At 35.2% G+C, this 13,013-nt stretch overlaps 1 protein-coding gene and 1 pseudogene across 6 annotated transcripts in view; one reads left to right on the forward strand and one right to left on the reverse strand.

The window, feature by feature from the left end:
- NR3C2 (nuclear receptor subfamily 3 group C member 2) overlaps window positions 1-13,013 on the reverse strand; it is a 746,291-nt gene that overhangs the window by 173,396 nt on the left and 559,882 nt on the right. The gene's annotated exons all lie outside the window — the stretch shown is intronic.
- LOC118612587 lies at window positions 10,009-10,127 on the forward strand (annotated as a pseudogene).

The raw sequence follows: 13,013 nt of genomic DNA on the forward strand, positions 1-13,013 counted from the left end.
CCGTTTCTAACTTTGTACCCTCTTCTGCAAGCTTTCGCAAGCCCCTTATTAAAGCACTGGGAAGGCTTCCTATCTGATGCTCTCCGCCAGGCACTGTCCTTTCGGACACAATACATTCAGGTTATTAGCTTGATCTGCATAATGCAGCAAGCTGTCTTACAATTTCACTGATCATCATCTAGTAAAACTGAATTGCTGCCTTGCCCATGGCTTTTAGATTTATATAATTAACCAAAATTAGCTTGATGTTTAAAACACAATGCCAGCCTACTCATTTATTTTTGGAAGAACACTTTAGTGAACACAATGAGTAGGCTGATTTGGAATTGCCAACCTAAACTGTCAAAGTTTTCCTATAAAATTACTATACTTAAAAAATTCAACTTCTATTAAGGCAAATACCATTAAAAGAAAACTATGTGATAAAATAATCAGGTACCTTATTATTTTCACTTTAGTTCACTATTATATTCAACTAAGTTCTAGTATAAAGTATTTTACACAGTTCCTTGTGTATTGTAAATATTATTTAGACATAGCAACTCCTGGAAAAGTATAAAATGGTTTTGGTTACACAGCCCTACAAAAACACAGCATGCGAAAATGACGTGTAAATTCTATCAGTCAAATGTTAATAATGTCAGACAAGAAGCTAAAAAGTGCCAAGGACATGCCAAACAGTATAGTGGATAATACTTTCGGGACAGAGCTTGAGTTTTTTCTCTAACACCTTTGCTTACTTATATCAAATTTACCTTTATAATTGATCCATGAAAACATACTTAACTATATTTTTGATAAAAAACAAAAACAAAAACTGAAGAACAGAGACCAAAATGATTTCCATAAAATGAAACAGTCTGTTAGTATGCAAAAAAGCTAAAGTTAAAATCTGGCTGTCCTGACTATTTCTAGTTCTGCTATAGCCAGTAAGATGAATTTTAGAGTTTGTCAGACCATAGTTTGAGTAATTTCATACAAAATCTCTGTAGCGTAATTTTTTCACCTATGAAATGGTGACAATAATATCTACCTTATAAAGACCTAGTAATGCATTAATATTTTATTATGTGAAAAGCACAAAGCCTAGTATATAATATTTGCACTGTAACTGTTAGTTCACTCATAATTCATTCATATAATAATTTATCCAACCAATATTAACTGAGCATGCTTAAGTGCCAGGCGTTGTTCTGCCCACGTGGCGTGGTCATTCTAATAGGAATAACCAGAAAGAGGCTGGCTTGTGGCAAAGAAGGTCAGCGAGTGGCCCCTCGGCCGACTTGTCCTCACCCCTCCACTCAGCCCGTGGTTCCTGGGCACTAGCCAGTTGCTCCAGAGCACACGAAAAGCTGGAAGATTTGAATCCTGCCCAGCTGCTTCACTGATTCTCTGTTACTCTGTGTGCTCTTTTCTATTCTTCCTACTCAGTCTTTCAGTCTAAACGTTCTAAAGTTTAAAAGAGTGTGCTTCGGATTGTGCCAAACACAGGGGTTCAGCCAGGAAGGTGGCTGGGAGTAGGGATGGGGGTGGCTTGGAGAGACAGGTCTCTCAGCCTTGCCTAAATCAGAGCAGATGTCTCTATTTTATCTGTTTCATGCCTTCTGCTTAATATACTAGTCTTTCAGATCAAGATTCTGGTGTGAATAAATAACTTCAGTTCCACAGGAATGTTTGGGAGAAAGAAAAAAAAATCACTAATTTAAAATATGCCCCATTCTTTAACAAGTCAGTGTGCCAAAAAAAATAAAGGTGAACAAGTATACTAAGAAAAACTTACAAGACATAAAACCCAAATGGAATATATGCTTCTCTACTGGATCCTGGTTTGAACAAGTCGACTATAGAAAGGCATTTCTGAGATAACCAAGGAGAAATTTCAATATGAACTAGGTATGCAATAATTGTTAATTTCATTATGTATTGCCATGATAGTATGTTGTGTGGTAAACATGCTTTTTAAGAGATGAATACTTAAATATTTGGAGATAAAAATCCATGATGTCTGTAATCACACTTGTAGTACTCACAGTCAGGAAGAAAAGTGATATACATATGACAATAAACAATTGTTAAACTTCAGTGATGAGTGTATATTATATGCTTCTGTTGATTCTCTGTATATTTGATATATCTCATTAAAATTAAATGTATATATATGTATATATATGGCATGGCTCAATGCCAGCTGGCATTTATTGGCCCTGATATGCCTTAAACTTCCTCCAGCTACACAAGCCAAAATTACATACAGGTTGTTAGTTTTGTATGAACAGCTACATAATCATTAAAAAAAGAAAACATATCAAAATGACTCACTAACCACCATAAAGAAACAAATGGTTTACAAATAACATATAATCATTCCTACATGAGACTCTACCAATGCTCTGATATTTTTATTATACGGATAAACATAAAGGAAAATATACACTTCTGAAGACTCTCACACCCTTCAATAGCTAATGAGTGGCATCTTCCATTGTTCGACCCTTGTATAATCCCCTCCCCTTGATATTCACTTCTGGAATACAGCAGAAGTGATAAGTTATCACTTTGGAGACTGGATTATAAAAGACTGGGACTTCTGGAGTCCCTCCCTCCTCTCCAAGTCTTTCTTGTCCTGTCTTGCTGGCTCTGAAAAAGTGAGCTGCCATAATGCAAACAAGCTGCCCATAGGGGATCCCCCCATGGCCTCAGAACAACGGCTTATGGGACACCAAGGCCCCCGGATCAAGAGCCTGCAAAGAAGTGAATACTGCCAACTGCCACATGAGAGTGCTTAGACACGAACCCTTCCCCACCTGAGCCTTGAGAGGGCTGCAGCCTGTGAGACCGTGTGTTAGTTTGAACTGCTGCCATCACAAAGTACCACCAACTAGCTGGCTTACACAACGGAAATTACTTTCTTACATTTGTGGAGGCTAGAAATACGAGATCAAGGTGTGGACAGGTTTGGTTTCTTCTGAGGCCTCTCTCTTTGGCTTGCAGATGGCAGACTTCTCTGTGTATCCTCTCATGGTCCTTCCTCTGTCCACATACACGTTTGTGTCTAATGTCCTCTTTTTATAAGGACACCAGTTATATTGGATTAGGACCCACTCTAACAGCTTCATTTTAACGCAATTACCTACACAAAGACTTACTTTCAAATACAGTCACATTATGAGGTACTAAGGGTTAGGGCTTCAAGATATGAACATTGGGCAGAACATAATTCAGCCCTTAACAGACTCTAAAGTAAAAAGGCTTAAGTTACTATTGAATTCCTGATTTACATAAAATGTGAGATAATGTTGTTTCAAGCCACTAAATCTGGGGTAACTTGTTATGCAGCAACAGATAACTAATATACCAGGTAAAATCATTACCACCATTCACTATTTGAGCATAGTATAAAACAAGATTATTAAAACTTTTTATATCAACTTAAATATAATGACTTAAATTTCCATTCCATATTTTCCTGGTTTTGAATTTATATGTTCCTGAAATGGTCAATGTCCTTTTAATGCAAACAATTGCTTAGATACTATCTATGCATGAGACTAGAACATATTCATCTTTTAAACACCAATTCCAGATTTCAAATATCTAAGAGATTCTAGTTTATCATTACTTTTGGTACTTTTTCTTGCACTTACATTGTCAAAATGTAATTTTCTGAAACCCAAGATTCATCAGTTTTAAGAGAGGGTGGTCATCTTCTCTGATCTAAATTTACAAAACATTTTCATTTTTTGATTTATAATAACCCATTAGAATGAGCGAAATAATTTTTTATCTATTATTTATTTCCTTTCATTCAACTTTGTATACAAACCTGTCTTTAGCATTTGTCTACTTCCAAACCATGTCAAGTAAATTAGCACTTTTATTGAAAGATGGGACGAATAACAAATCAGCTTTCTAGACTGACATCTACTCTTATTCCATTTGTTAACTAAAATGAATAATCCACATTAACTAAAGGCCAAAAAAAAATGCTTTCTTTGATTTTGGCTTTATTTCTAAAATTTTATTTCCCCTGCTAATTATAAATTTGTAGTTAGATATGACTTAAATTTTTTTTTCTAATAATTCTAAGGTTTTTCACCACGTAAGTCTTTACGTCAAGAATTTTAAGTTTGCCACACAATAAAATTTGGACAGTATCCTCAAGTTAGCCTTTTGACATACTATTTTTCAAAAATGTATCTGCGCTTATATTTTAGAGGAGGAAATCTTAGAGAACTGCTTTTTATACTATCTTTATATGTATTATTTTTATTGATCTTACTTTTGGGGTTTGACAAAGCATTTATATCTTTTCCTGTTACTATCATTATTTCAGTAAACAACTGAACATTAGTCAATGAAAACCAGCTCTTGTTTGCAAACATCTTTTATTCAGTTCTCACTTACACTTACATATACAGTGAGGTGATTCTGCTTGTCTTCTTCTTTCTTTGACTTCTTCACTACATTGGAAGTGATGTTTAGTTATTTTACTAAAATCTTTCAAAACATTGACTTTCATACTGAACAAACCCTACATACAGTAGCATTGCCCATCTCGACTTTACTTTGTAGTAAATGTATAAATTATTACTACATTCTTAGTAATATATTTCTTTTCTTTGGAGTAACCTTAATTTTCTTCAATATATTTTCCTAGTTTTCTTCTTTTGGTCTTTATTATACTCTATTATCCCCTACCCCTGGATGTCATTTATAGCATAGGAAAGATACACTACTTTATTCATATAAATCAGCTGTCATTCTGATATTCTCTGTAAGAAATTGTTATTCTGGTTCTAAATTTACCTCTCCTGATTTCATAACTAAAATGCTGTCTGACATGCATTAGTGCCCACTAAACATTTGTTGCTTTATATAATCATATTTTAAGAAGACATATAAAATGCCATGTTAATATTGCTAAAACCTTTATCATGATATACACCACTTTTTAAAAGGGATCTAAAAGAGAAAATTCTAGTATTTTCAACAACATTCGCTATACTAATTTATAAAGTTGGAAAGTAGACCTACTAGTTCGCTCAGTCCCTGTTCAACAACTGTTACAGTCCAAAGTAATCCATTCCAGGTTGGTGGCCAGGCTATGAGGTTTCTTCCAGATTATAGTTTGAATGAGCATGAGGGATCATAATATAGAGAATTTTAATAAGTTATTTCAAAAAAGTCAAATGGCTGAGTTCCTGACCATATCCCAGCTCTCAAAGATCTCTGGACTACTCAGGGCTGTTAACAGACATTGGGCAATGCCATAATTTTGATATGAAAGGTTAAAGTCTATAGGAAAATAGGATTTGATAATCTTTTAGAATGTGACAATTTTATAATACTCTATTAAACAAGCAAGTCAAAGTATACTCACTGACTTCTAGATACCAGGGCTATAACAGGTAAAGGGGATACAGAGATGATATCAAGTAATAGCTATCCTGTCGAACTTTTGAAAAAATGCAGTATATGAACAAGGTTAACAATTAACTTCAGGGTTAGAAGACCTTAAAAAATATCAAAATAAGAACATCTGCATTCAAGGCAAGAATTTTCTGTTTTTCATTTAATGAGAAAAGTTTATACCCTTTTCTGGCAAATACAAAAATATATACATATATATATGTATGTATATATATCCACGTGTGTGTGTGTGTGTGTATATATATATATCCACTCATAATATATTTTATATGTATAATACATAGATAATATATTATCCATAATCTATATTATCCACATAGTATAGATAATATCAATACACTAACTGCAAACACTTCTCTTAAAAAAAAAAAATCAATTTATAAGCATTCATTCCAAAGACCAAGTTCCTCACTTGGGCAAATGCAGGGAAATGATTTGGGGATGACAGTCCTCAGACCAAACTCGGCATCAGAAACCATGAGATCAAAGAGTGCTGTGAACATTCTGGAATCTAGAGTGGGAATGTCCAGGAACTCCCAGACACTGACTCTGCCATCGCATCGGTGGGGCTGACCAATTGCCAAGACTGGTTCAGTGTGGATGTGTGTTCCCTCCTCCAATCCATTGCTGACCAGCAATGCCTTGACAACATATATTTACCTGAAAAGCTCACATTTTAAGTTACTTCCTTTCATACACAACTGTTAAAAACTGCTCTTTACTTAGAGAAATCTGCATTCCATTTGATGGCTTCCAGTGTCAGTCATAAACTATTTGGAGTCTGGCCTATACGCTCAATACATCTCAGAGGCAAGGAAGAGAAAGAGTCACACCTCTGACACAGGATTTGCTCAATGCTTCTAATGAAGGGAGAGAACAGTCTGGTGATCTACTTGTTAGATCATGGGTTACACGCTCACTGATGGCACCACTTTGAATTTCATCTAATATATGTCACCGTTCTTCTGTTAGAACCTAAGCTCAGGGAGAACGAGAAACAGTCCCTAGTGACTACTTCATCTTCACTTTGCCACATCCTCCCTTGCACAGGACAAAGGGGGATGCGTCCTGACTCTGTCCTGCCTTCCTGTACCACTTCTCAACTCTACTGGAGATGACAGCCCGACGGGAGCTAGAAAAGGTGTATTTTTTATTCCAGAAACAACCTGTTTCATCACAAAATACAGCAAGCATAGAGAGTATTGGTCAATTTTGTTCAAGTTAATACTTTGTGTAAAGTGAAGAGATTCTTACCATGAGCTGATTAAAAAAAAAAGAAGGATAGAGCTAGGTCACTGAGACAGGGCTGAGCAGATCTAGGATGAGCTTAGGAAGGTCACAAAATATATTATTGGACTGACAAGCTCCTTGAATCATTTATCAAAATAAACATCTTTTATTTTAAAAGATTATCTTGAAGGACGAAAGTAACATTTTTACTGTCAACTTCCTTATCTGTATCACTTAAGATTTTAACACATTTCTGGAAGTTAACCCAAAAAGCAGTATTCACAGTTATTCTTTGCAATCTATAAGATTCTAGATTGGAAAAATCAGAAAACGAGTGATATTCTGTCCCATTATAATCAAAAGAGAACGCTGTCTAATTAAGATCTTTTATTTGTTTTCTTTCTTCACAGTGAGAACATTATACCTTTCATTATCACATAATCATTGAAACTAAATGACTTCATTCTTAAGAGAACTGGATTGTCTGTAATGATTCCTTGTCTTTATGACTTCAATCTGCTGGGTAATGATCCAGCCAATTAAAAAGCACATGTGTCTGCAACATAAATGAAACATATGAGTTTCTAACATCATAAGTAGAAGGGGGTCTGAATCAGCTGCCCATTTCATGTTATCCATAGAAACAAATGCCCAGTAGGGTGAATATTTTTTTAAGTGGCTATTATTCTAAACAATCTAAGCATCAGATGTATAACTTTACAATACTGGGATTCTGGGTTTGATTGTACTTATATTGACGTTCTTGTTGTGGTACTGCACTACAGTTTGCAAAATATTACAATTGGAAGAAAGTGAATAAAGGGCATTCGGGATCTTTATTTAGTAATTATTTAGTACTTCTTAACAACAGCATGTGAATCGATTATCTCAATATAAAACTTCAATTAAAAATAATTTTTAAAATAAAATTCCTAATGTAAAAAATGAAAGTGACATTAAAGCAAGGATTACAGCCAGGATTGTAATTCCTAGTATATAAGTATGAAGGAAATTTTCTTTATTTTATAATATAATGCAAGACCAGATAACTCCTGGATATATTTATTTAGACATGCACTATCCAATAAGGCAGCCGCTAGCCATAATTAAAACAGAATTTTAAAGTCTGTTGTTCAGCGGCACTAGCCACATTGTAAGTGCTCAGTGGCCACATTTGCTAGTGGTTACCAAAGTGAATAGCACAGAATGACCACATCGATCAAAACAAAATTCTATTGGACAGCATTGTTAGACATTCACAATAAAAAAAAAAATATGACTTAATGAATGATTTAGCTAATGAACAAACCTATTAAAAATATGTTTCCACACTAAATGTGAAGACTTATAATTGCCTAGTTATCTTTAGTTATCTTTTAGCCTAATCATTATTATCTTTAATTGTAAAATTTTTCAACTCAAACCACCTAACAAAAACATCTGTGTAAGTTGGGAGAAAACTCACATTTTCTAATTTAAAAAGATACCAAAATATGTAGGTGTAACAGATCATTCGTAGCACGCAAATTAACCATAGAATTCTTGAAAATATACCTATTTATTAAAAAAGTCACACATCCACCAGAATGGCTAAAATTAAAAAGACATATAAAATGTTGGTGAGGATATAAAGAAAAATGAACTCTCATTGTTAATGGAAACATAAAATGCTGTAATTATTGTAGAAAATAATTGCAGTTTCTTCTAAGACAACACACACCTGCCCTATGACACAATTCCCTTCCTAGATATTTGCCCAAGAAAATGAAAATATATCCTCAGAAAGACATGTAGTAGAACATTCACAGAAGCTTTATTTTTAACAGCCCAAAACTGGAAACAGCCTAGGTATGTACCAATAGAAGAGGTAAATTGTGGTATATTCAGATAATAAACTGTAGTATAATACATAGCAATAAAAAGAACAATTTTATAATACAAAAATAAATCTCAAAAATGTTATGATAAATGGATGAAGACCATACTACATGATTCCATTCATATGAAGTTCTAAAATATGCAAAACTAACCTAGGATAAAACAAAACAAAGCAACACAAACCCAGAAGGGTGATTACTTCTGGAAGAGGATAAGGGAAGAGAGTGGCTTGGGGAGGATGAAAATGTATTGTATTTTGCCTCCTATTTTCAGAGTTTATAGGTTTGCTTTTTACCCAACTTAAGAAACTAGAATAAAAGAACTAGTTAACTTAGTTTCTTCTTTACCAGCAAAGACTTAGCTAATTTAAATCAATAATAGTGAATCGAGATAGAGATATGACAAAATGATCAAATGATTTACGTGGACACCCCAGAACAGACAGCAGAGCAAACATTGAGAGCACCTTCTGCAGACCTACTACTCTGGGTCAGTCTCTGGTCGTCCGCTGTCGATCAGCACGGAGACGGATCAGAGGTCATCAGGGCACCAAAATTCTAGTTATTCTGCAGTACGGAAATTACAAATGCTATTGCAAATATGCTATGCCTTCATTAATGCAAAGCTTTAGAATTTAACCTTAATAAATAAACAATCTGTATCTAGTTTTTTTATGTAATTTACCATTTCTTGCAGTTCCTGAGTGGTCAATGAAATGATAAACTAAAAATGGCCTCATTTGTGAAATAATGAAAAAAGTTCAAAGCATTTTCGGTGTCATTGAAATAATTTAAAATTCTGGTCCATATACAATGAAAAGGGAAGTATAAAGTCATTCTAATTAATTTGGACCCTTACTTAACTTTTCCTAAGATTTGTTCTAGACTAAATATCTTTGGGATCAAGAATGAAATAAACAACAAAAACATTTTCTCCTCCATTCTCCTCAATCACACAACACAATCTTCTTTAAAAGCCAGCAAGGAGAGGCAGCGGCCGCAGTCAGAACTGGCTGGCGGAGTCCGAGGGCGCAGAGTCGCTCCCGCTGTGGCCACTCCCAGGTCTGCTGCACACACAGCTGCGGCTGGGCGCACGGAACCGGGCTGCAAGACGTGCGGAGTCTGCATTATCCTGCCCCAAAGTATCCCGTTCTTCTTTGATTATTACTTTTTAAAATTACAACTTCCAAAACTCCTCTGAAAATCTTCAAAGTGAAGAAGAGTCTATGATGTGGGGAAGCTTTATTTAGGACAATCTTCATCGACAGTTGTGCACATGAAAGCTCCTTGCGATCGACTGAGCTGAACAGGAGCTGGCGCATGAACATGTTATGACTGAGCGCTAGGAAAAGGGGGGACTTGTAGCAGTTCACTCAATCTGGGGTTGTGGAAGTAATAAAGTTTTCTACTATTTAAATGGGTGCACATTTTCTCAGAAATATGAATATTTTATAAAAAATGCATAGATGTAGTCTACGGCCATGCCACCCTGAACGAGCCCAATCCTGTCTGATCTCGGAAGCTAAGCAGGGTCGGGCCTCGTTGGTACTTGGATGGGAGACCACCTAGGAAGACCAGGTGTTGTAGGCGTCAAAAACAAAAAAAAAGGGATTGCAAGCTGACAAGGACCTTGCAATTTGTGAGGTCAACCAAGGGTTGCCTCACCTTAAAAAAAAAAACAACTCATAGATGTTATAGGTTCAACATGTGTCCTGGATATTTCGGCTGCTTTTATTTTACACGCCCAATAAACAAATACTCCCAGAGATCTCAGAAAAACTTGCAGGAGCTAGAATACTACGGAAAGGGTTCTGAGGACAGGCTAACAAAGGACAAAAGTTGCGTCTATTTTAAAATAAAACAGCCCGTGGCAGCCACCTGGGCCGGCAGTGTGCACCGCAACATCCCCGTGTGTTTGTCCGCATAGCACTCCACATACAGTCCATGTTTTCACAAACTGAATTCTCTTCCTGTTGCATATAATGCACTTTTCTAGGCAGTTTTGCCTACATTTTCCAAAAAAGAAAAAGGTAAGTAAATCAAGTAACTGCTCAAGGAAGTAAAAGGTAGAATATGGGCTTAGACGTGCAGGCTTTTTCTGGATTGAAAAAGAATGCCCTTTGTTCTGTCACACGCTTCTTAAGTTACTCTTGGTGGTACGTTGGAACCCAGGGAAGGAAGACAACTTCTGTTGATATTTAGCATAGATACCTAGGGCACTTTAACTTTGACTTGACAGCCCCATAACTGCATGAGCCAAATGCTTATTTTCCCTCTGTCTCCCCCTCCTGATAGGGAGATAGGAAGGTAGGTGGGTGGACAGACGGACAGGCAGATGATAGATAAGTAGAGAGACAGATACACACACACATACACACATTCTCTTGGTGCTGTTTCTCTAGAGAACACTGCCAAATATAGCTTTTTTTTTTCTTTCTGCTGCAACATGTGAAAATACATGTAAACATCCTAAGATCTTACTACATAAACATCAACGTGCATCACCTCAGACTTATTTATACAAATAACTGCTGGAAAAGAACCAAAACATGAATAAAGTCTGTCAACCTCCTACTTACTCTATGAAGACCAGATCTCAGTTACTTCCCTTCTTTAGTTTTCTGTAACTCTTTTATGGATGCACAATCCTCACTTCCTGCTTCTGTATTTTTGTTTTTAAAGAAAGAAAAGCTAAAGAATAAGTTTATATTTCCAAATCCCTGGGGAAACAAAATTCTCAGATAAACCCACTGAAAAAGAATTCTTTCAAGTCTAGAGTGGATACTAAAACCCAAACATCTTTTTCAGAAGGTGTTGATTGTTTTTTAAATAACGACTTGACTGTGTTATACTATGGTGCAAGTAAATTTCTCTACTTCACCCTACCTTTATACTAAAAACAAAAAAAAATCAAAAACATACCTTTATATTCAGAAGATACAGGAAGAATACTAATCAAAGAAGAAAACTGAGTGACTGTTACATGAAAACTTCTGGAACATAAGATTCTTGATTTAAGTGAACTCAAGAAAATATAATTTTACTTCAAGATGTGTACTGAGGATCCACTGACCCGGTGTATTTTGTCATCACTTTCTATGTGACATCTCCACCCATGTATTTCACTCACATAAATTTAAGCATCCATTGGAAGCAGGTGCCAGCACGGATTTTGAACCAGCGGCACTCTTTGCGTCTGCCTGTCCTTTTGCTGGAGGTTTCACAGCGGTGGAGGCGGCAGCTACTTGGAGTTCTCTTACCGGAACAAGGACCTCTCTACCTATTTGCTCTTAATCTTTTACAGTGAGTTAAGGAAATAGTTGCAGCTGCATTTCTTGAGGGAGTATATTTTAACACTGAAAGTCATCTATAAATGTTTTCACGATTGAGGGGAGGGCATTTAATGTGCTTTTTTATAAAAGGTGAATTTTCCTGGATAATTAGAAAGAAAAACTGAAAGAAGAGGGAACAAATCTGATAATACTGTTTCAGTTCTAAAAGGATAAAAGTCAGGGGGAATAAGTAGAATAATTTTCTTAGAGCAATTACCTATAAATTGACTGATTACACTGAAACAAATGATCGGTTTATACAAAATTTTGTATCCCTTTTTTGAGACTCATCGGATCCCTTGTTTGTGAACTATTATGCATTTTTACAGCTCTACTGACCTTCCTTGAAATCAGGGAGTGTGTTGCATTCATTTTTCAATCCACCCCCTATTTCACCTTCTCCAATTGGCTGGGTGATTTTTTTTTCAAATAAATAGATTATTTCTACAACTGAGGATGTCTATCATGAATATTCTTCCAACATATCCTTAAATTTAAAAACTAAATTAACTGGACACAATTTTTCACTGCCTTAGTAAATCAAAATGTTTATTTTTGTAACACAACAATTCTGAAATAGGACAGAATAAAAGCATCAAGTTTGAATCCCCCTTTGGGAACATAGTAGAACTCATTTTCAATGTTTCTCATCCTTTAAGTTATAGAGTGGGAAGGATGATATTAAATGTTTAAGTCCCCAAATAAGGAAACACATTAATGAAGGAAGTTTCTATTTTCCAGTAAGCTCTAACAGATGGTTTCTAAACACATACCATAGATTTAAATGTATAATTTCACCCTATAAATATGCTGCAAAACATTAAAAATAGATTATAGCACATATGTCTTATGGGGCAAATGAAAAGATAAAAGGAATTTTGCAGCAGATAAGCTCCTAGTTAAGAGATAATACTTATTTACGACAATGTGTCCCTTTTAATAGAATTAATGGATTAAATAGAACGGTTTTATAAATAACCCTTAAGACTATTTCCTTAATTTACAACTTAATATCCTAACATAGAATAAGAGGAAAGGTTTACCCCTTAACATAAATATTTTAGAACAGTTTGTAGCTTTTAAATTTAATTTTTTTTTTTTTTTGGTCTTTCTACCTCATTAATAAGAAATCAAGTCATAGTCA

This window comes from Rousettus aegyptiacus, unplaced genomic scaffold (genome assembly GCF_014176215.1).
Source record: "Rousettus aegyptiacus isolate mRouAeg1 unplaced genomic scaffold, mRouAeg1.p scaffold_m13_p_16, whole genome shotgun sequence".
NCBI lineage: Eukaryota > Metazoa > Chordata > Mammalia > Chiroptera > Pteropodidae > Rousettus > Rousettus aegyptiacus.